This window comes from Macrotis lagotis, chromosome 1 (assembly GCF_037893015.1).
Source record: "Macrotis lagotis isolate mMagLag1 chromosome 1, bilby.v1.9.chrom.fasta, whole genome shotgun sequence".
In the NCBI taxonomy this organism is placed as follows: domain Eukaryota; kingdom Metazoa; phylum Chordata; class Mammalia; order Peramelemorphia; family Peramelidae; genus Macrotis; species Macrotis lagotis.
This window is the reverse complement of record NC_133658.1, coordinates 159512616-159537985: the sequence shown is the minus strand read 5'-3', so window position 1 is coordinate 159537985 and position 25370 is coordinate 159512616. Positions and strand designations below refer to the sequence as shown.

At 37.0% G+C, this 25370-nt stretch overlaps 1 long non-coding RNA gene across 38 annotated transcripts in view; it reads left to right on the top strand.

The window, feature by feature from the left end:
- LOC141504332 (uncharacterized) overlaps nt 1-25370 on the top strand; it is a 1263877-nt gene that overhangs the window by 416241 nt on the left and 822266 nt on the right. For all 38 annotated transcript variants that reach the window (XR_012473290.1, XR_012473291.1, XR_012473318.1 and 35 more), the window contains 2 exons: nt 2787-2948; nt 7195-7364. This is a non-coding gene — a long non-coding RNA (uncharacterized LOC141504332). The remainder of the gene's footprint in view (nt 1-2786; nt 2949-7194; nt 7365-25370) is intronic.

Genomic DNA, 25370 nt, shown 5'->3' with positions numbered 1-25370 from the left:
AGAAAAAATATAAATGTGTATGGGATTGAACTGAAATGAAGTCTTGAGATTCCCTTTTCCCCATGAGTCTTTCTTAGGAATAAGTCTACATTGAAACTTCTCTTTCATTTATTTTATTTTTATCTTTGAGGTATGTGGTAGCCATGTCAGGTTAGGTCAACACTTTGTACTTATAAGTGATCGTTTTCTGCTCTCATCTAAAGTCATATTCTAAGAAAGCAGACAGGAGAAAACATTAATGGAAATAGGAAAATCTACTTGACCAAGAGAATAGCAAGAATTCATTTAAATTTTTTATTCTTAATTATTCAAATGATCTCCAAGACAATGGCATGATTTTGGACCCTTAAATTAAATTTCTGCTTTTGTTTTCTCTCCCTAGCTGTCACAGAATCCTATAAGTTCAGAGTTTGAGAAAACCTCAGAGAGTCCTTAGTACTGTACTATATTATTTTATAGATATGAAAACTGAGACCCAAACTTGTAGAGTAGCTTGTCCAGGTTCGTACCATTTTCTATTTTTGTTCCTTAAAGATGCTAAATTTGATTCTTAAATCTTGCAAAGAACCCTTCTTTTGAAACTAAATTGCTTCTTACTGTGGTATATCAGATCTCTCTTTTCCTTTTCAGTTTTTGTGTATTAGAGTTACTGTCTCTTAATATGTGGTTGGGTAGTGATCTGTGTTTTTCATAAATGTTTTTGTTTCAGAATAACTGGGAGATGACACAGGAAGCTACATGTCACAGTTGATCGAAAATGACATAGACTCTAAAAATCAGGACTTTCAGCCCAACTCTAAGTTCCCTTTTGAATGGTGATCACAATCGGGAGAAATACAAATAAAAAAAATCAAATTTAAGAAATTTAAAAATTTGAATAAGTTTTTTTACTTGGTATTGGGGCTAATTACACTGTGAAAAAATAGGTTTTGAATTGTTTCAGAGTTACTTATGATATTAGCATAGTATCTCAGGCATGGGCTCTTCTGGTGGGATTCATTCATCTGCCCAAAGCTATTATTTCTTAATTCTCTCTTCCATGATCAAAAGCAAAACTAAAGAAAATGCCAGTTATTTGTTTATTCTCTATTTTTAATACCAAGTTAACTAGTAACTGGAAGGATGGTAGATTTATTTCTTCCAAACCTCATGTAAACCATGTGGTAACCTCACAGAAGATTAACAAGAACTACTAGATTCTCTTATTCTGCAATTCATTCTGGTTATTTTTTTCATTTTTAAAATCAGTATTCATATCATTGTACTCTGTCCTTTAAAAAAGCTATAAAAGGTCCTTTCTGATCCACTTTGTACTGGGGTATTTTCTGTCAGAGTGATAAAAATGGCATAATGTGGAATGTGACCGACTTTGTTTGATTCCTGCCATGATTTCCATTTCTTCCTACTGATTTCCTTGTCTTTTCAATATTTGCTAAAAAAAAGCAATTGTGGGTAGGGTAGGGAAGGGAAAGGTCCAAAAAAGCTCCATGAAGGTAAATCAAATCAAACATTTATTATAATACAACAAATATTTCTTTTATTTCATGCAGAACATTTTGATATTGGAGGTATGCAGAGCTTTGAGTAGGCAAACTCCTTTAGGAGTTCATAGCCTAGAAAGGAGTAAGATGCAATTAGAAATTCCTAATGTGTAATTTATACATATTAATAAATGTTTTATCTATCAACTTTGAAATACAAAGATACAAACCAATGGTCCATGTGAGATCTTTATGGAGAGATGGTCTGTAGTTTGCTAGATCTTTGTGGTTTCTTAAAAGTCACCTTTCAGTTCTCAGAAAACATAATGGACTAATGCAACCCTGTTATAGATTCTGGTTTCTAAATAAACCTATTAACCCAAAGCTGAAACAAGGGCCACAAAGTCTTTAAAATGGATTGCTGGGGGTGGCTAGGTGGCACAGTGGATAGAGCACCGTCCCTGGAGTCAGGAGTACCTGAGTTCAAATTTGACCTCAGACTTAATAATTACCTAGCTGTGTGGCCTTGGGCAAGTTACTTAACCCCATTGCCTTGCAAAAAAAAACCCCTAAAAAATAAAATAAAATAAAATAAAATGGATTGCTGAAGGCAGAACAATTCTCCCAGGAGAGTCTGCTGCCTCCCCATCTCTGGGGGAAACTCTAGCCAAGGTAGAGCAAAATGACCCCCTCTACTGCCTGGATCCTATTCTGCCAGAGAGATAATTTGTATTGACCTTCAGGCTCATGCTGTCTATCCTCAATTTCCAACTTAGGATATACTGTATCTTAAGAGCTAAATGAAGTGGTCATATCATTCTGTATTCTAGTTTGGGGAGTGGATTCTCCTCATAGCAGAACTAACTCGTTTGTCAGCTTCAGCCACATGCCTATCCATGATAGTTTGGCACACTTTTATGACTGTGACATTGACCCAACTCAGAGAGTTGCTCATTAACACATTCTCTGGGCTACCAGCACTGTGTAGCTGTCTGCTTTTGTTCTTACTTTCCCTGTAGTGGCATTGAAGGAAGACAATGCTGCCGAAACCTTCAAGTTGGGTAAAATGATAATAATGTAAAAAGCCCCACATTTCCCTTATTCTTTATATTTGCAAAAGACTTCACATAGATTATACCACAGTCCTGGAGGTAGGGAGGAAAAGTAGTTATCCCCATTAGAGACTTTTCCAAAGATGCTCAGTCAAAGTTGTTTAGTTATTTTTCAATTATGCCTAACTCTTGTGACCCCTTTTTGGGTTTATCTTGGCAAAGATACTGGAGTGTTTGCATTTTCTTTCTCCAGGTCATTTTACAGATGAAGAAACTGAGGCAAGTCAGGATTAAGTGATCTGCATGGGGTCATACACCTACTAAATGTCTGAGATGAGATTTGAACTCGGAAAAAAGTCTTTATGACACCAGAGCCAGCACTCCATGCACTGAACCACTTAGCTGCTCCAACTCAGTAAGTACTGAGTGTTATTGTTTGTTCTTTAAAATTACAAATCTGATCATTTTTTCCATTACACTGCTCTGCCTAACTAAAAATCTATTTCGTGTCATTCTTAAGTTGGACTTCCATTGTATAGCCAAAGCTTTTCTTGGCTAATGAATATTAGGGTGTTTATTTGTGACTTTTTTTGTCTCTGATTTCTAGCAGAAATGAAGACAACTGAATTAGGGAGGGTATTATATTCAGCAAAGACATCCGAAAATTCTGGGAAGAAAAGAGAATGGAAGAAAGTAGCTTTTCCCAGTTCTACACATTTGTGGGGTTATTGTCCACATGGACCTGAAACTGTCAATGGTTGTTTGAAGACCCAGTGTTCTCTCTCTTTCATTCTCTTTTTTTCACAGTATGATCATCCTTTTGGTGGAGGGAAAGATTAATATTATTTCCACTTTATTTTTTGAAGAAAATCCTATCCTTTGCCATTTTCCTTCAGTACTCTCTGAGCCTGTTGCCTCCAAAAAAATGGATATTCTCCATTCAAAAATTAGCAACAGGTATGGTTAAGACAAGAGTGTTGAGAATAAGTCCATGAGGTCCTGGAGGGAAGTGGGCTCGATATTATTGACATCCCAACTTGGTACAACCCATCTGATGTAGCATGTGGCTATAATACGAATATGCATTAAACCAGATAGAAATTTAAAGTCATTATCTCTGTCAGCTAATCTGACTTCCCTTCTTTTTCACATGTGAAATGAATTATCTAACTACTGAGGTGAAGAGCTCATATATTCCTCCTTTAGGAATATTCTACCATATATATATATATATATATATATATATATATATATATATATATATACACACATATATATATAGTTTTAATTTTAAAAATTTATTTCTTAATGAACAAAAATATATTTTCTCTCTCACCTTCTACTTCCCCTTATTTAAAAACAAGAAAGAAAAAAATTTCACTTGTAACATATATATATGTAAATATATATATATATATATATATATGTATATATATATAGTCAAAACAAATTCTCCTATTGGTCAATGTCCAAAAATTATATATCTTATTATGCACTTGATCATTATTCCTCTGGAATAATAATTCCTACCACATCTTTGGAAATATATAAAATAATTTGGAAGTCATTATATAATGGATTCTCTCTCTGCCTTCTATGGTGGTAGTAGCACATTATAAATGTGTATTCTTGTGAAGATGGAGCATTTTGTATTCATTTTGCTATTATATGTAAAAATCACAGAATTGATGGGTCAGAAGTAACTTCTGTGGTCATCTAGGTTAACAGCTACATGAAGCATTGAATATATACATTTCCAATAAGTATCATTGTACTTCTATTAGGAGTCTCTTCAAATGGAGAACTCACTATTTCCCAAAGCAACCCATTCCACTTTGGGATGTTGAACTGAAACTGATCTCTTCTAAACTACCCTTGATTTTAGTCCTACTTAGTGGGGGTTCAAGAAAATCTCTTTTCCCTTTGATAATCTTTCAGATTTCTGAAGACAGGGATCATGTCCCTTTCAAGTTTCTTCTTAGATTAAACAATTTTATTGCCTTTGACCAATTTTCTAATATGGTTTCAAATTACACTTGCTGCCTTAGAGATGGAAAAATTTATATATGAACCTGAAATAGAAATGTAGGTTTTTGGTTTGGTTGTTTTTAATTTAATTCAAGAGAATTACATGACTTTTAAACATTTTGCAGTCATTATGGTGTGATATCACTGCAATCCTAACCAGTGGGGCTCAAGATGTAAGCAATTTAAGTTTTGAGATGTGATCAACTTAAGTTTTGAAATGTGACCAGCCTCAGTTGAATCACAGACTACTCATTTTTACTGTTGGTCTCTTGGGGCATTTAGGGAAAGTACCTTACAACAAATAATACCACCTTAACTTTCTATATGGCCTCTTCCTTTTCTAAGCAATTTCCTTTCACTCATTTAATCTTTGCAAAACTTTTTGCAATAGAAAAAAGCATTGTTTTTGGAATCAAACAATCTGAATTCAAATTTGACCTTTGATGTTTAATGTTTGTGTAATCTTATGCAAGTCATTACTCTCCCTGGGTCTCAGTTTTCTTATCTGGAAATTGAGAAACACCCTTCCAATTGTAAAACCATGACCCTATGATTCTATAAACCACATGAAGAAAGGATTTATTTTGGGGAGGGGAGATAGATTGAATGAATGAGTAAATGAGCATGAAGATACTAAATATAGAGATGGACACTCAGAAGATGAGGCGAAGCTAAGGATAAACTTAGAAAGATAATCATAGGGGTGGCTAGGTGGCATAGTGGATAAAGCACCAGCTCTGGAGTCAGGAGTACCTGGATTCAAATCTGGTCTCAGAAACTAATTACCTAGCTGTGCGGCCTCGGGCAAGCTGCTTAACCCCATTGCCTTGTAAAAACCTAAATAAAATAAATTAAAAAAGGATAATCATAGCTTCTTAGTGATAAAAAGACTGACAAGTTATATAATTTATTCATTCTCTAATTGGATACAACTAATGATCAAGAGTTTTGGTGACTCTAGTTTACCAGATAAACTATTTAATTTTTGAGCAACTCTGTTAAATCATGCGCTCTTGCTTCTCCTATCATTTTAATCTCTTATGATGTGTTTTGTGGGTCATCATCCACATTATAGTCTTTAACTGTAGATACTTTCTAAGGGACTGTCCTGAATCCTTTTCTTTATCTACACTCTTCTCTGTCTACCTCTGTCTCCACCTTTCTCTTCTCTCTCTTTTTTTCTCTTCATTCTCTTCTTTCTATGACTCCTCTCTCTCTGTCTCTCTCTCTCCTCTCTCTCTCTTCCTTCTTCACTCACTCTTCTGTCCACAGCTCTTTCTTTACTTCTTTCTGTGTAAACAATAGGTAAACAACTATGTACCAAGAAGATATATCCAGGATTTATTGTAAACATCTTAGTTATACATCTAAAATCAATTGAAGGTAATCAACAGTAGGAATGTGAGATATTGAGAAAGACTTTCTTTGGGTGGGACTGGAAAGAAGTTAGGGAGTCAAGCAGATGGAAGTTCAAATTTCTTAGATATTTATTAGCTATGTAACCTTGGATAAGTCACAGCCCCTCTTTGCCTCAGTTTTCTTATCTGTAAGATGAAAATAATAGAAACACCTAATTCCCAGGTTTGTCGTGAGGATAAAATGAGAGAGTACTTAGAAAGTGCTTTGTAAATCTTAAATTGCTATATACATGCTACTAATTAGCTATAAAACTGGTATTTGATAAATGCTCATCAAATTGTTGAATTATGTTGTTAAAAGACCTTTGTTGGTCATTAGTGATCACCATTCTCTTCCAAATGTTCCCAAAGACTATCTTTTAAATAAACTTTTCTAGAATTTTGCTAAGAATAAACCTCAAACTTATTGGTTTCCAGAATCTTTCCTACTCCCATTTACAGGAAAATTGCACTATTTGCCCATCCCTAATCTTTTGATCCCTCTCCCACTTGTTTCAGTTGAAGAGTGCTCTTGATATTCACTCTTGTAACACAGAAAGCTATGCTTGAAGGGATGTTGTAAAATGAACCATCAGATGTGTATTGAGGTGTCATATTAAGAACCATATTAAGAGGAGACACAGGAAGAATACTGAATGTAGAGTCAGAATACCTAGAATTGAATCACAGACTTATCATTTACTATGTCACTTTGGTCAAGCCATTTAACCTTGCTGAGCCCCAGTTGTCTTATATGTAAAATGAGAATAATATACCTCCTTTACATAATTGTTATGAAGATGAAATGAAATCATACATTTAAGACATTCTGTAAACTTTTAAGAACTTTACATGAATAAAATGTTCTATTTTTATTTTTTGAGCATTTCTGGTAGTATAATTTGTGGTCTGAACAATATAATCTGAGGCTTGAGTTTTATAGAAAAAACACTGGATTCAGAATCAGAATCTAAATTCAATCTTTTTTTCCTTATTACTTGTATGATGTCGAACAAGTCATTTCCTGGGGCTCTGTTTTCTCTTCTATAAAGAAGAGGGCAAAACCAAATGGCTTCTAATATCCCTTCCAACTCTAAACTATAATCTTAAAAAAATGAGCTGTTGCCCTGAAAGCAGTCAGGTGATCTCTCATTGTTTTCTTACCCATCTTGGGCTTCTTTTCTATTGCTTATCCCTTTATACCCTCTTTCTCTTTATTTATCCCACCCGGTCCAGTTTTCCAACAAGAAGAATGATTTTCAAAGACAGAAACAGAATTGAATTGGACTCCAAACCAAAGTCTCCTGACTCCCAGACAGTTGGGAACCAACTGCCCCATCTGCTTCCTGACCCCCCAGATGCTCCTCTGGCTCCGAGATGTCCCGTGATAGAAACAGCAGGGATTGGTATGTCTCCAGCTTTCACTTTGTTGATTTCTTCTGCTTCATAAATAGCAACTATTGAAGTTCACAGTCAAAGACCACTGTGCATCATATTGACCTTGTGGAAGCTTCTTGGCATTCTTCAGCTAGAGTATTAATGATGAACTTTTCTTTTAATCACTTGTTACATATTGGAGTGGTTTCAATCATGTTTGCGCTTCTGCAAGAGAGGAGAGACAACTTCAGGATAAATATATAGTTCCTTTTACACAGAATTTTAAGGAGGAGTACTTTCTCTGAGTATGAGTTGATTTCCTTGTGAAAGTGGTAATTAGTTATCCTGGCTTGAGACCTATGTGTTCTATGTTCAGATGAATGATCTTATCACTTGACTTATGAGTTACATGTCTCTTGAAGATTAGATGCCTTGGATCTGGTCTACAACTGGAATGGGAAAAGTAGGTGGCTCAAGCCACATGTTCTGATAAACTCTTTCCCTAATAACTCTTTTGTCTTTAGTCATAGGAATGTAGGGCCTAGAGTTGCAAGGACCCTAAGAAATGATCTTGCTCACCCCTCCCCTCCAGTTTAGTAGATGTGGAAACTGAGTTGCATCATAACAGAATTTAAAGCCAGGTCTACTGACTTCAAATTCTCTCTAAGGTGTAATACTGTGTGAACAATTAAAAAATGTGTCAATACTTACTCACATATTCATTTAGGTGTTTAGATGGTCTGGGGTCAAATCTGACCTTAGATACTTACTACCTGTATGAGCCTGGGCAAGTCACTAAACTTCTAAAATGGACAATAACCCCAGGGTGGTTGTGAGGATCAAACTGAACACAGAGGTTGCCATATAGTCAATAAGGGCTGCATAAATGTTAGCTGTCATCATGATTATCATTATTATTCTCATCATCCATCCAGATCTGCCCATCATGTACTGCCATTGTCCATTTTCTACCATAAATCAGTCACAGGGAATCTGACCTCCTAAGGATACCACCTGGCTTTCCTTGTTCTCACCACATGACTAGTTTTCTTCTCTTAATATCTTCTGTATTCCTAATTACATCTTGTAAATAGTCATGATATGAAGTATGCTTTTTAAATGGAAAAATCAAAAGCAATTGTCCTTTAACAGAGGAATTCAACGTGTAAACATAACCAGGAAGCCTTTCATTCACACCACTGAGATGAAATACCAACCAGGTTGTACTGTGAAGAAATAAGGAATGTTTTCATTCCTTTTTTTTTTTTAAGGTTTTTGCAAGGCAATGGGGGGTTAAGTGGCTTGCCCAAGGCCACACAGCTAGGTAATTATTAAGTGTCTGAGGTTGGATCTGAACTCAGGTACTCCTGACTCCAGGGCTGGTGCTCTATCCACTGTACTACCTAGCCACCCCATTCATTTCATTTTCCAATGCACCCCATTCCTACTCTATTCATTCGTTCCTCTCATTCTTCGTCATGTTTACTATAACTCACATTTCTGTTGCACTTACATCAACTCTGTGAGGAGAGCAATCTGGGGGTTTCTAACTAATGACAATTAATACTTAATTGAAGCTTTTTTTTCTCCTTTAAAGGCCTAATCACATCTGTTTTTATCAATAGATTGCAAAAGCCCCCTGGGTTTGCGTGTTAACTATTTAATATCCCAAGCTTTCTTTGATCAGTGCCAAGCAGATTTCACGTGGAGTAAGAATTAGAAGAGAAAGAAATGGAGAGAGAAGGAAAGACAGTAATGGAGGAGAGACAGAGGGAGGTAGTTTGTGCTTATTCCTCCTGAGAGATGGGAGGGGAAAAAATGAAAAGACTTAATTTAAAAGAAATATTTGCTGATAACTGTGGGTTTTATTTTCAAGGCTAATTTTGTACAGATAGGTAGGTGTTTTTAAGCAAGGCCTTTAATCTAATATTTGCTCACATTTCTCTGGCACTGAAGGATGGTAGTATGGTCTCTAGTCTGCAGACTATTCTCCCTTTGTCCGTAGAAGAGACACCTCCCACTCACTGAGAAAGGGGCCCCAGGTTTCACTTGCTAAAAATTTAAGAGTCTGCCTCCTTGATAAATGACCAGTGACCTCAGTTGACCTCCTCCAAACAGCTGCTAGAATCATAGAGATGATTTCTTGCATCCAATGCTGATGTCCAACAGTAACAGATTCTATGTTAAAAGCTACAATGACAACTTAAAGTCCTTTTGAAGTTTCTTTATTTCCCATCCTCACGTTCACCCTGAATCTTCACCTTCTCAATTTAGCACCTAGATTAGGGTCATAATACCGAAAAAGTAGAAAGAGCAAGGGAAAAGGTATAAAGTTCAAATCTCAGATGGTTTCCATTGCTGTTCTTTCCCTATTTCTAAGTTTCAGTCTTTTTATTTCAAAAGGATCGTGGTTCACTTTACCCTGTCTTTATCTTCCTTTACATAAAGAACAGATCTAGTCCTAATGACTCAAGAGGTTTGGATTCCTTGTTCCTGATTCCAGAATCAGTCTTGCTCCCTTTATCTTGTATAAACTTAAGATTCTTTAACTGAACAGGCCACCACTTGGGGAAATCAGGATCTAGTACCAGAGTACTGTTCCCTGTGAATAGTTAGTTCAATGAGTCACTTTTCAATGAGTCACTTCTCAATGAGAGATGAAGAGCCTTGAAAAATTCCAACCAAGTCACAGAGTTGGAAGGGAAGTGAACAGAGCTTGGGGGGAGTGGAGAAGTGGTCCTAGTTTTGTGAGAAGAGAAATTGAACTCTTTTGATTTTGAATTTCTTTGTTAATGTGGAGATCACCACGAGTATTGAGGAGAATCTCTTAAAAACAAGTTGCCTTTTCTAACATATTTATTAGGTTGGAAGGGTATGAAGAGCAGCAATTAAGAACAACTATCAACATGCTAATATTTTAATGCTTTATGGTGATAAGAAATTGCTTAAAACTACGATATCTTAAGATTCTTAATTGCTGGTATAGTAACATAGGAGCATATCACCAAAAGCCTCAGAAAGAATAACAAAAAATAAGGAATTAGGGGGTGGCTAGGTGGCACAGTGGATGGAGCACCAGCCCTGGAGTCAGGAGGACCTGAGTTTAGATCCAACCTCAGAAACTTAATAATTACTTAGCTGTGTGGCCTTGGACAGACCACTTAACCCCATTTGCTTTGCAAAAAAAATGAATTAAGAGGGTCCCAGAAAGGAGCTGGAAAGAGAAAATCCAATAAAGAAGTGAGAAGCAGTCAGTCTGTCTACAACTCATGTTTTTAGGGCTAATTGTGTGCTCACACTTTTTACATCTTCAGAAGCAGATTGAGTACATAGGAATGTCTACTTTATGGTAAATATTTTGACATCTTTCTTTTCCTGAGGTTTTAACCTTGCTGGTAAACAGGGTACAGTAAATGAATCGTTTTTCTGAGAAATGACTTGAGGAAATCAAAGAAAACAGGGTCATTAGCTAATTGTCAGACTGACTCATATCTTACTTTTTAGCTAGGATAATAGATAGTTGATTAAGGGGGACTGAGTTTTGGGGTTTTTTGACATTCATACAGATAGTGTATATATTCTCTATAAGTAGACCAGTTAAAATTGGCTAAAGCTCAGGAATGTTATTGTTAGAATAGGCACAATTATAGAAGAGTTCTAGGACAAGAAACTCCCCTCAAAACTATGAAATACCTGCTTGCAAAAAGAACCTAATCATCCCATAGTAGTTACTGTGCTGTGCCAGTTAGGATTATTATTATTTCTAATTGTGTACCATGGGCTTTTCAGCTTCACTTATTGCCCATGTGGCTAACTTGGATAAAGCAGAGTTTCATGAAGACATAATGGTGGATCTTTATGAATTCCCTTTCATTGTTTTATGTGACAGTTTCTCCCCTTCTATGGAGCAAAGAAGTGAAGACAAAAAAAAGCTACTTAAAGTTTTAAAATTTTTTTTATGCTGCTGTAACAAATAAGATAAATTTACAATTGACCTTAATGGCTGAAGCCAAGAGGTTGGGAGGCTGATTCTGCATCATTTGATCTCGTATCACTTCTCTATCTCATCTGATCTGAATTCAAGTTTCTTTTACTGGAGAGTTTAGAGGCTACCCCCTCAATTGAGGGAAACTAGAATCTTGTTCCCCAGCTGCAGTATCTATTCCCAAAGAATGACTAGTTAGAAAAATGGTTAGGTAATTTGTGAAGAAGCAGGAAGAGATTTAGTAGAGGCACAAGTCCCGTGAGAAGGGAAGTTACATTTTAGACCTCTGGGTTCTATTTATACTTTGGTTGTCACCACACCTGCGTGGCTCATCATTTCTCCCAATTGCTAAATAAAAATAATTCTTAGTTGTTACTATTATAGAGCTCTGGGAAGATAAATGAGATATGTAAAAAATAGTTTGAGATCATTTAGAAGAAAAACAAATTTTCATTTATACATTTGCCGTTGTTATTGTTGCTGTTGTTGAGTCATGTCTGTTGTGTCTGATTCTCCATGAACCCAGTTACAATTTTCTTGGTAAAGAATGGTTTGTCATCTCCTTTTCCAGCTCACTACTTACATGAGAAACTGAGGCAAACAGGTTAATTGACTTGCCCACAACTAGTATCTGAAGCTCAGATCCTCCTGACTCCAGGCTTAGCACTCTATCCACTATACCACATAAATGCCCTTCTAAGTAGTAAGTAATATAATTTATGATTGGTTGTAGATTTAGAACTGTAAGGGAAGGCGGAGTGAGATGAGTTTTAATTAATTGCCTACTATGTACCAGACACTATGTTAAGCAATTTGCAAATATTGTCTCATTTAAGAGACCTTAGAGATCATTGCATTTGTGATTATTTCATGACAGATGAGAAATCTGGGACCCAAAGAAGTTTAGTGACTTTCCCATAGTCACACAGGGCAACTAGAATTCTAACCCAGACCCTCCAAAACTAGCCCTCTTTCCACTACATTATCCCTTCCTTTGCCATCAGTAATTATTACTCTGCCAATAGCAACAATTTCCTTTCAGTTAATAAAATCTGACAGTGCTCTAAAGGTTTAAACTCTCTCCAATTCCTTTTAGACTTGTAATATTTGTGTTGGGTTAAGTGGATGTTGGTATGGCCTGATATCTAAATAACATGCCCATCCTAATGTAGACCAAGGTAACAAGGAATCTGTGTCTAAAATATCCTAAAGCAAAATAAAATGTTTATACATTTTCCAAGAGAGTTTTATTATCCTTTTATTTTTTCCCTCCTTTGGAAAATAAAACAAAGACAAAAGAGACTCCCCTGACACTATATATACATATACATACATACATACAAACATTTTATAAATATGCATATATATGTATATATGTATACATATATTAGATTGGGGTTTAAATAAACAACAGTGCTTAAAAGGAACTGACTCAGAGAGAAGGGTGCAACATCATCAGGGACTAACAGAATTCTTGACTTTTTGCTCTCTCCCCACCCCCTTCCTTTCAGGAGAAGTCAAAAAATTCAGCTAGAATCCAGATTGTGTGTGTGGTATCTTTATCTGATAGACCTCATACTCCTAATCATGTCTTGTCTTTGCTTGTAAATTATTAGCTACTCCCTTCCTTTTCCTTAAACACATTACTTCTTTAAATGTTGTGCATACACACAGTTTTTATTCCCCACTGCAGGAAAACATAGCTACTGGAAGGTCTTAGGTTCTATGGAAATTTTCCACCAGACAATGCATTTTATGAGTTGAATGTTGAAAGCATGTCTTGGCATTACTAGCAAATTCTAACTCATTAGAACAGCATTGCTGATAGCCACTCTCCCAAAGCAAATAACCATGTATGCCAGGGATAGTAAAGAACGACAATTTATTTATTTCATTGCCTTGTGTCTTTCCTTGGGAGTAGGCAAGGAAGATTAGTTACAAAAACATTGGTGATGACTAGTAAATAATAATTAAAAAAACACACACACATATAGATAGCCCATTCTACTTCTAAGGCATTTGCTCTCTATTTTTTTATTTGATCTTTGTGATAACATTGTGAAGTAGGTAGTGCCAATATTATCACCCCTTATTTTACAGATCTGGAAACTTAGTCTCAGAGTCCAAGTGGTTCAAAGTCTCCCAGAAATTTGGCAAATCAGATTCTAAGTTCAGTGTGCTTTATGCTGATCACACCTAAGTTGCCTATATTATAAAAATATATTTTTAGGATCATTTTTGACATTACCTGTGCTAATGCTGCCTATTTTTCAGTCTGAATATTTCTTCTGCACTCTTGAAATTAGGTGGTATATATGGGTTGAGATGCTGAAAAAAAATACCTCATTTTTGTTCTCCTTTTTCCATCACTAATCTCTTCCCTCCCACTATGGAAAGACTATTGTTCCATTTTGATGCTATTATTGACTCAATGTCAAGTTTGCCCACCATGACACTTCATCAAATGGAAACTGACAAACTGTAGGGGTCTACAATGCAGAGAATATAACAATAATAATATTCTCTCTCTACACACACACACACACACACACACACACACACACACACACACACACGGAGCTCCAACCCCCCCCCCCCCAACATAATTTTGGACTGAAGGAGTATTTGGAAAACATCTAATTGACCAATCATCAAGCATTTATTAAGTGCCTTCTATGTGGTAGGCACTTCACTGTTTTAAATCTTGAGAATAAAGAAAATACAATCTCTTCCCTCCAAAAGCACACAGTGTAATAGAGGTGAGACCTTGCAGACAACTACATGAGATCTGATGAGGATAAGTATAAAAAAATAAGTATAAAAAATTGGTTTCTATTTTATGAAGTTTCAGGTGCTCTGCAATTAGTCATGTGATACAAATCCTGTCTTCCCCTCCGCCACCACAATTTTATGACGACCTCAGCTATGAAGAATCGATACTTTCAACATACATGAATAAATTCATACTCAATCTTATAAACATGTGCTAACATAAGGAATCTAGTTATTTCAAGTCTTCTTCAGGACTTCTTTCTTTTCTGGGGGGGGGGCACCAAAATAGAGAAAAAATGACCAGTTTTGTTCCACTGATCCAAAGCCTATTCGTGTGGTGTCTCTCTTTTCTTTGGAAACATCATAATATTTTATCATTTTAACTTAATACAGAGATCTTAGTTCTTGCCAGGACAAGGATAATTCCTCTTTGAAGTATGTCTGCCCTTGTAAGGCTGGAATTTAAAAAGACATAAACACTGGGGGTAGAAAGACTGTCTTGGTTATAAAATAAGTCTGAGAACTCAAGTGCTAGGAGTTCTAGTCCCAATTCTGCCATTTAACTGCCATGTGCCTGTTTCTTTTTCTATATAATGACTCTTGATTTTGATTATTACCAGTGACTGTTGCATTGACATATATTCTAATCCCTTGATCTACCTAGATTTGACCACATTCCAAAAGAAGATGGGAATATTTTTTTCCTTTGAATATGACTCAATGGGATTTTTCCCATTGATCGTGGGAATTTTAATGCTTGGAGAATGCCAGAGAATCTGAGTATTACAAAGCCTTATTGATTCAAAATGGGGTTTGAAATTTACTTGGATCACATTTACCTGTAAGGATCACTGATTTAGCAATGGAAAAGAAATCAGGGAAGGTACATTAAAGTATGACATCTATTTTTATCTTTTGGTATGAATTAAAGGAAATGCTATAACTGAATCTGTAGGTTAAAAGGCCAACCATACTGCTAACTGGTTGAGATCTGGAAAGTGAAAATCCTTGTTTCTTAAAGTCAACACTAGTTGGTATCTTTAATAAATTCAACCAAAACAAACTGGGAGCCCAAAGAAAACATTCTTGCACAAAAATAGAGTCAACATAAGAGAGATAGAATGATTGGGGACTCTTCATTTAAAATCTGTGGGCAAGCATAGGGTGCAGCTCATAAAATATCATGAAATCATCAAATTTTGGGATAATGGATCATATCGGTGACAACTCATCCAATCTGTTGTATATTTTCTTCTTTCAATTCAATTCAGAATGGCTAAGATCAAATGGAATATCTGCTCTTATCGGTTCACTCAAGTGGCAATGTTAAAAAAAATACTGTGCACACACACACACACACACACACACACACACACAATCAGGAACTTGATCGCTATGGGCTGACAATGTGTTTTGAAAAGGGGGGAACAAAATCTTTCTTTCCCTGAAAGTTCCCATCCATTGTTGAGTAAACATTCATAAATCTATTGCAGACAGACGGGCTGCACGTACTCGAATTACCTTCAGCTGCAATTTCAGCTTCAAGTTTTAATGCCCTAAACATGAAGAACTTTGTAACCACGGCAGAGAGCTGATTAATGGTGCAGACTTGGCCAACTTCAGGAGTCAAGTGGGTTTTTTCCTCCCCTCCCCTTCCCTCTGTAACCACCTCAGCAAATTTTCCCATTAAATATACAAGGCAATGGAGTGCAATAAAATCGAGAGGATGTTGCGGATAAACACCGGAGCCTCGCCGAACAGATCTATTCAGATGACAGAAAGCAGACTGGCACGCGTTTGCTGGTAGAGCTCCAGAATAAGCCAGGATTGATTCAGGCCTAAAAGTTGCCTATTTGCCTCAATTTTTGACTGTAGGCTGGATCCCTTTTTTACCTGAGATTTGGTCCTGAAGTCTTAGAGGCAACTAGGCATACTAGTTGTATGACCCTAGGCAAGTCACTTGGTCTCTCTTTGCTTTCATTACTTCAACTGTAAAATGAGGCATCTCCTTCCCAACTAAGGATCTTCTGAGATAATATTTGAAAGTGACATCTTCTTCCCAACTAAGGATCTTCTGAGATAATATTTGTAAAGTAGCCTGTCATGTAGTGTATTCTTTTTTATTGATATTTTATTTTTCCAAATACATGTTATGAAAGTTTTTCAACATTCATCCATATGCCTATGTATAATTTTAAGTTACAAAATTTCCTTCCACCCTCCCTTCCCACCCCTCTCCTCTCAGTGATGAGCAGTCAGGTTAATATTATACATACAATATTTGTGTTAAACTTGTCTTAAACATGTTTATAGATTAGTCATTTTCAGTATGAGGAATTGGGATTAAGGTAAAGAAATACATGAGATTATATATATATATATATATATATATATATATAAATATATGTACATATATTTATATATATATATATATAATATATATATATATATATATATATATATGTAGGACATTCTTAAATAACTTCCTTATTTCCTCCCTCCTTTTCTCTCCTTCCTTCCCTCCCTTTTTCTTTCTCCCTTCCTCCTTCTCTCCTCCTATTCCAGTCTTCTTCTCTCCTTTTCCCCTTCCCTCCCTCCCTCAGTCCCTCCTCCCTCCTCCCCCTTCCTTCCTTCCTTCCTTCCTTCCTTCCTTCCTTCCTTCCTTCCTTCCTTCCTTCCTTCCTTCCTTCCTTCCTTCCTTCCATGACTGGCAGTGATATGATTCTTGAGTCTATGGAGCAAAAACGCATTTTATACAAGTTAGAATCAACAATTTTCTCATCCACTAGTTACAATATTTGTTTAGGAATCAAGAGACTCAAATGGCATTATAAAATCAGCATTTTTTTAATCTAACTAGAAATTTATTCCTACACTTGCTCTCTGAATTGAAAATATGTTTCTCAGGATTCCATTTATTCAACAAACATTAATTCAAACCTGAGGGCTAAGGATACAAAGATAAAGAAAAAGTAGTTCTTCTTGTCAAGGAAGTTATAATCTACTTGAAAGATAATTAATAATAACAGGATTTAATAGATACTTTACAAATAAGACCTCATTTGATCCTCATAATAACCCTGGGAGGAAGGTACTATTATCTCCATTTTACAAATGGGAAAACCAAGACAAACCCAAGTTAAGTGTCTTGCTCAAGATCACACAGCTAGTGCATGTCTGATAATGTACTTGATTTCAAGGCTTCCTGACTCCAGGCCCAGTAACACTAACAACAGGTTATCAAAAAAGTTTTTGTGTCAAAAGTGATTCATGAACCTTGTTCTCTTAAGGTGAGGAGAGAACATTCCAGGCTTGACAGTCTTGAGAGGGAGCAGCATTTGCTAAAGCAAAGAAAAATAAAATGGGATGTTGTGCAAAGGGGACATCAGGTATTCAAGTCACTTTGACTAGAACAAAGAGTGTATGGTTGTTGGGGCTAGGAATGGTAATGGGTTGGAGATGGATTGGGGGAATAGTAAAGTGAAATAAAGTCTGGGTCTGTAGAATAACTTTGAGATAAGATTCTTCTGTGTGTCTTTCTCTGGAGCCTTGAAATTCACTTTCATCTAGGCACATCTGGCCCTAAAAAAAATTAAATAAGTGAATGAATGAATGAATGAATGAATGAATAAGCAAATAAATAACGCAACAGGAAAGAAAAATTCCTGTCACTGGTTCAGATTTTAATCTTTTTTTTCTAAATTTCCAATGTCTGCATTCCTGCATTTGGTACTACTGACAAGGAGAACATGTTTATCAGGTTCTTTGTAAATCTCAACAGTTTTTACAAAAGACAGCTATGATGATGACAATTTAAAATCAATTCATTAATAATATCATTCTATATAAATTTTAAATTCAAAGAAAAACAAAAACAAAAACTTTTCAGATAATTCATTTGGAAGCTAAGTCCTTTGTAATTAAACAGCTAAAGACTGCACAAATGGGCCATCTTTTATAAGCGTTTCTTCATCAGGATGATTTAAAGGAGGGATTTCTAAGCATTTTCATCCTTACATTATCTTCCCTCTCCTATTCCTCCTGCACAGTGGAGATCCTATATTATCCCATTACCAACTTCACATACCTCCTTTTTATAATATCTGTCATATTTTCCTTAACAGTGTTGGCAGCCAACACATTCAGGGGCTCTTTCAGTCTCTTTTCCAATATCACCATACATCTTAGAGGCTAGAAGGGATGCTTAGTAAGAAGGAGTTAAAAAATGAAGGAGGTGACTCAGTCCTTTCATGAAAGGACCTGTTGCTGTTGCCATAGTTCCCTGGTCTCAATTTCAATGCTGAGCATGTCTGCCTGTTTCTTTGTTTTGTTTTGTTTACATTTATTTTTTTTTTTGGAATGTGATCCAGTAGTTGCCATCTTGTAAATCTTATTTATCTCTTTTGTATTCTTTTATTATAAGGGATAACTCTGGGAGAGACGTGGGTAATTTGGAAACAAAAGATAATCAATAAAATATGTATTTTTAAAATGAAAAGACCAGTGCCTGCCTTTGGATTGAGCTCCACCTCCATCCCTTCCCTGTGATCACACAAAAATGATCAAGAACAATCGTCTGGATGATTTCACTTGCAGATATTGAAAGATTAGTTAGATATAGAAGGAATCTGTTTCTGGCAAGGTATGCTTGAAAATAAGACCCTAAAGGATAACTGTTGTATATTTTTTAGGTCTGTGGTACACATTGCTCTCAGAACCATTATTTTTCTTTATTATTTATTTATTTGTTTTTCTAACTACATGTAGCAGTAGTTTTCATCAATTATTTTTTACAAAGTTTTGAGCTTTACATTTTTGTCTCTCCCTCCCATCCCTCCTTCCCTCCCCTGACAGAAAACTCTACATTTATAACCATGTAAAATATAAATTCATATTGATCATGTTGTGAAAAAAGAATCAGATCCAAACAGAAGAAAGGCAACAGTAGAGAGAAAAAATAACATGATACATAAGATAACCTTTAAAAATTGGAGATAATAAACTTTGAACTCCACAATTCCTTCTCTGGATGTGGATGGCATTTTCCATCACAAGTTTTTTAAAATTGTTTTTGATTATTTTACTGCAAAAATGAACAAGTCCATCCTGGTTATGAGAAGCATCATTAATAAGGAGTCAAGTCCAAGTGGCAAAATAGAGGACTGATTTCAACACCACTACACTTTAAATATAAATACCACCTTGGCAAGGGCTAAGACTCCGACACTTAGTAGCTGTGTGTCCAGACAAAGCACTTAACCTCTCAGAATTTATTCCAAGAAAATCTCTTAAGATTCTCAGTCTCAGCATCAGTAAAGGCTTTTCCTCCCCTACGAAATTCCTGTGCCATTCTATGTGTAAGAATACTGGAAGGGGGAGGGGGGTGCTAGGTGGTGCAGTGGATAGAGCACCAGCCATGGAGTCAGGAGTACCTGAGTTCAAATCTGACCTCAGACACTTAATAATTACCTAGCTGTGTGGCCTTGGGCAAGCCACTTAACCCCATTTGTCTTGCAAAAACCTAAAAAAGAAAAAAAAAGAATACTGGGGTAGCTTCCTGACTTCAAGGAGCTGACTGTTGCTGAGGTAGAAGAAGGTAGAAGGCAGAAGTATTAAATAGCCTTAAAGTAGGGGCACTAATAGGGAATCAAGCAGTAGGGCATTTAATTCCACCTCTGTCACTAAGTATCTGTATACTTGGGACAGTTCACTCCAAGGCTCGGTTTTTTTTTTTCCTGTGAAATGGTACTAATAAATCACAGATTTATAGTGAGGGTCAAATGAGACAATGGATATTAAGGTACTTTGAAAAGTTAAAAAATAATATATAAATACAGGGCATTTATCACATAACAGTGTCAGTAGGCTGATTACATTATCTGAACCCTTGTACTTTGTGGAGCCTGTGTGGGAAAATGTGAACTGTGACTTGTTTGCTTTGTAAAGGTCTTGAATCACCAGATTTGTACCTCATATGAGCAACTTAAATAAGCTGTTTGCTCTTAAAACCAAAAGAAAGTCTCCCAGATAGTTGTAGCTTGCTAGTATGTTTTCTTACTCACCTGACTGCCTAGTATCATTCAATGCCCCATACCACTTCTCCAGACTTCCCACCTCATACTTGCCATCCTATTTTTTCAAAGCCTTTCTGGTCATTAGTAGATTGAATGAGGAGGCTGGCCCCCATTTTTGGCAGACTACTCAGTCTGTCCCCCCTTACACCACCCAAGATGAGTTTTCCCAGCTGAAGTTTACCATATAGAAGGAAGAAATGTTAGTTGCTGGGGCAAAAGTTATAAAGAAAATCTTTAATGGTCAGTCTTTCTTGATGCAAGGAACATTCAGTACTTCGAAAAGAGAAAAGATAAACTTCCCAGTCATAGTGACATCTTTTCACCCCGAAGATTTTTTTTTCTGATGGAATTCACCTTGTTTTCATGTAAAAGGCCTGTTATATTCTCAGCACTGAGAAATACCCAAGATTCCTCTTGGATCTAAAAAATCCATTCAAACCTTTGGTCCCCATCCCTTTTTGTCTGAAATCCCTATCTTTTCCAAAATTAGCAAAAGTTTTATCTTGACTGGACAAATATTGAAGGACCAGAGTCTCACCTGCCCCAAGGCATGAGCAAGAAGATAGCAAGCTATTAGGTGTTAGGCAGAGAAAAGCTTCTGTTCCTAGCTAGTAATGCTGGGTAGAGGCATCCTTGGAAAGGACCCTAGACACACCAGAACTAGCAAAAGCATTGTCTCATACAGCCTCTACTTGCCCCATAAGTAGTTTATTCCAAATCAAAGGGGAACTAAACAAAGCCACTTGAAAGTGACTTCTGACTCACTCTGTAGCAGCAGGGCAATGCAGGAAGCATTTTACAAAGTTTGGAGGTGGCTGTGGCCACCCCCACAACTCTGCCTCCCCTGGAACTGCATGGGGTTGACATGATCCCGCTGGGTGGAAAGGGCATTTTCCACACTTGTTGCCTCAGACTATCACCTGGCAACTTAACTAGACTAGATGTTGGAGAAAAATGAAGCTGGTTAAAGGTCTGGGCAATACATGAAAGAATCCATGTCAAAGATTGACTCTGACCCAGAAGAAATTTTAGGAACAAAATGGTTTATTTAAGTATTACTGTGGTTAGCAGAAGCTAAGGGAGGGAGGGAAGGGGGAGAGAGCGAGAGCGAGAGCGAGAGAGAGAGAGAAGAGAGAGAACGAGAGCGAGAGAGAGAGAGACAAAGAGAGAGATTGATTCATGAGAGTATAGGCAAAAAGCAAAGCAAAGGTTTAGGAGTATGAGAAGTTATTTGGGGAATCATGCTCCTGCAGAGTGGGCTGCCTCCCAAAGGAAGAGGACCAACCCAAATGAGGAGTAAGTGAGCTTTTTAAAGGGGCAGGAAGATGAGGTAATTTAGATATATGTTGATTGTGCAGTAACTCAGAGAGCAACAATGAAGTAGTTAGGGATATATAGATGATGGGTGGAAAGGATTAATCCTTTCAGGCTAAGAAGGGAATACCTTGTTTTGTTAATAGGTCTAGGTGCCTGTGGGGAAGGAATTTACCAAGAGGGAGGGACCAGATTCAATACTAAAAGTTCATTGACCTAGTCTCATAGCTTGGACAATGTGTGTAATGTTAATGTAAGGGATATAAGATCAGTGTAGAGGGAATAGATTCATTATGAAACATTTTTCTGTCCATTATTTCCCCTTCAGCATGGATCAATTTTTTTTTAATGGTACACTCCCTGAGGGCTGGGTCTAGTTTTCTCTACTAGGAATCCATAACGTCTAACTCCATATCCTAAGTATAGTAGGCATTTAATAAAAGTGTGTTGAGTTAGATGTTTGGAAGAACAAAAGGGGGGGGAACATAATTCAGAGGGGACAAACACATTTCTACAATGCCTAGTCCCTAGCAGAGGATAAGTATTTAAACAGCTACCCCTCACAGGATCTTTTGAGGAAATAATTTAAAATGGATCTTAAAGTTCTATAGAAACCTTGCAATTTTTGTATCCTTTCTGATCTAAAAGACAGCTTTCCAAAAGTTTTATTTCATGACTTGTCTTCTCTCTTCATCCTTAAAAGAACCACTCTCTCTTTCCCTGACCCTTAGCCTCCAAACCCCTTCCTCCTGCTCTGTTAGTAGAGATGCATTTCCTACAGAGTATGAGATGGGATTGTGTAAAAGCCCAGACCAGCCCACTTTACTCTTTTTTTTTTTAGGGTTTTTTTTTTTTTGCAAGGCAAATGGGGTTAAGTGGCTTGCCCAGGGCCACACAGCTAGGTAATTATTAAATGTCTGAGACTGGATTTGAACCCAGGTACTCCTGACTCCAAGGCAGGTGCTTTATCCACTGCGCCACCTAGCTGCCCCTACCACTTTACTCTTAAAAAGAGTAACAAAGAAAAAGGGAACATTGGAAATGCTGATTCATCAGTTCTATGACAGAGAAGGTAAGTGGGTAGATGTGTGTTTAGGGGTAGACGATGAGAGAGAATAACTTCTAGGACTGATGTTCAAAGGCCTTAGGAGGAAATCTATGGAAAATGATGTTCAAAGGCCTTAGGAGGAAATCTATGGGAAATGGATCCAGTTAGGAAGTGCACAGCATCATCTGGATTTCTGTATAGACAGGGCCTGAGAATAGAGATGAAGGGTCAAACTCAGAAGTTGTGCCAACTTTATATCCCAACTTGAACCTAACTGCCCCCACTCTCCACTGAGTATAATAATGCTGGATGATTTTTATATTGTTCTTGTTTAGGTATCATCTGGCAAATCTATGACTTTGTAACTGATAGCTAGCATAGCATCATTATCTCCATTTTATAGATGAAGAAACCAAGGGCTAAAGTGATTAAATGACTTGTCCAATGGGGTCACCTATTAAATATCAAGAAGAGAGCTTGTGCAAAGATTTTTTTTTGAGTACAAAGCTAGCACTCCATCCACTGGATTATGCTATTTGCCATTTGGGGTCTTGTGGCCCAGAGTAGATAGAAGGGAGAAGAGGCTTTCTGAAGCAATTTAGACACATTCAAAATTAGATGAATGGATTCAAAACATTAAAGCCTCCTCCCCGCCAACCCATACTAAAATGAACAATGGGTTGTACTTGTTACCCCACTTATCTTGTGAAGCATTGCCTGTTTTCCAAGGGATGCTGGGACATTGTGAAACCTTTGTTTCACTGTAATCCCTCATTTTAGGTACACACCCTAATAATTAAAGCTTCAAGACAGTTAAAAGTAAAATTAGTACTGTAGAAACCCACTCACGAAATGGATCATAGTTACATGGATGGGTCAAATCATGTTCCCTGAAGCATAATCCTATGCATTCAATTACACTCAATTTGTGATGAAACAGGGACATTCTGTGAGACTGATGTCAACACTATATATCACTGCTTCACTTCTATGATGCTCCCATCTCTGCAAAGATGAAATCTCATCTGCCTTTTAGAACTTCTTTCAAATGTGACCTCCTTCATGAAGACTTCCCTAATTTCCAAACCTCTCATCCCTCATTACCTGAGTGTTCACTTTTTAGAATGTATTTGTTCACTCATTCCTCACTCAACTGTAAGCACTTTGAGAGGAGGATCTGAACTGCATGTTGGTCATATCTCTCTCTCTCTCTCTCTCTCTCTCTCTCTCTCTATCTCCTACAATATATATCAGGTACTCACTACAAGACTGTTGAGTCTAATAATCTAAACCACAGAAGACCTTATGGGAAACTGCAAGAAGTCAACTTTTGTATTGTGTAGCTAAGTGGCAATGTGAATAGAGCATTGAGCAGGAAGACTCATCTTCATGTGTTCAAATCTAGCCTCAGACACTTACTAAACATGTCATCCTGGGCAAATCACTGAGCCCATTAACTTTTTTTCATCTGTAAAATGGGTTGGAGAAGCAAATAACAAATTCAATAGCTATGCCAAAGAAACTCCAAATGGGTCATGGAAAGTTAGACACAACTGAAATGATGCAGCAACAAATACCTTGGCATATATCAAGAAAATGCTTCCCTCACATTAGCTCTTCCCCAAAGTAGGTAGATAGAAGATTGAGAAGATGGTGTGTACCTCTTTGTGAAAAGGCTCAGTAGCCTCTTGACTGAGATTTTATACAGGGAATTTTTGATCAAATAGTATATAAGCTCTCCAGTCCTTTCGAATTCTGAGATTCTGTGATTCTGTGAATTTAGGAGTTTTACTGTCTGAGCAGAATACACTTATCCAAGGTGGGGATGGTGAGAGGCCATCCTTTTCTTCTGACACTCCAGAAACATTTATTCCCCATTTGTTCCTGTTTGAACATTTGTAAAGATGAACATTTGTAAAGACCTATCAGGATTGAATAACATCTTTGGTGCAGTTGTGTTTTTTAAAATGGTGACTTAATACTTCTGTACTTCATCAATCTATGATTTCACCAGCATGGGTTACCCTGCTCCTCTGACCCAAATTACAACCTGTCTCCGACTTTCAATTTCAACCTTTTCAGCATCATGCAATAAACTCCAGTGACTCTCTATCACCTCTGATCAAATTAAAAGTTCCCTGTTGGTGTTTAAAACCCTTCTTAAGCTAGTCTTCTTCTGCCTTTCCAGGCTTCTTAAACTTTACACTGTTTTATTACTTTTTATTCTAGTGACATTGGTCTCCATGCTCTTCCAAAAAGAGAACGTTCTATCTCTCAGTTCTGCTCATTTTCTCTGACTCTTCCCCATGCTTGGAAAACTCTTTCTATTCATCTCTACCCCTTGATTCCCCTGGCTTCCTTCAAAGTCTCACTAAAATCAGAATTTCTACAGGAAGTCTTTCCTAGCCCCGCTTGTTTCAGTGCCTTCCCTCTGAATTATTTTCTATTCATCCTGCATGTAGATTGCTTGCATACATTTGTCTGTTTGTTGGCTCCCTTATAAGATCTAGAGCTCTTTGAGGGCATGGACTGATCTTTGTCTCTTTTTTTTTGTATCTCCAGCTCTTTGTACTGAGGGGGTATTTTACAAATGCATATTCACTGCCTCACTTAGTACTGTCTCCAAGAGTTATCAGTGCAGAAAAATGCATCATCCTACAACCAACCTGTTTATGAGTCTTCTTTCTCTTTTCCTCTCCTTCCTTCCTTCCTTCCTTCCTTCCTTCCTTCCTTCCTTCCTTCCTTCCTTCCTTCCTTCCTTCCTTCCTTCCTCCCTCCCTCCCTCCCTCCCTCCCTCCCTCCCTTCCTTCCTTCCTTCCTTCCTTCCTTCCTTCCTTCCTTC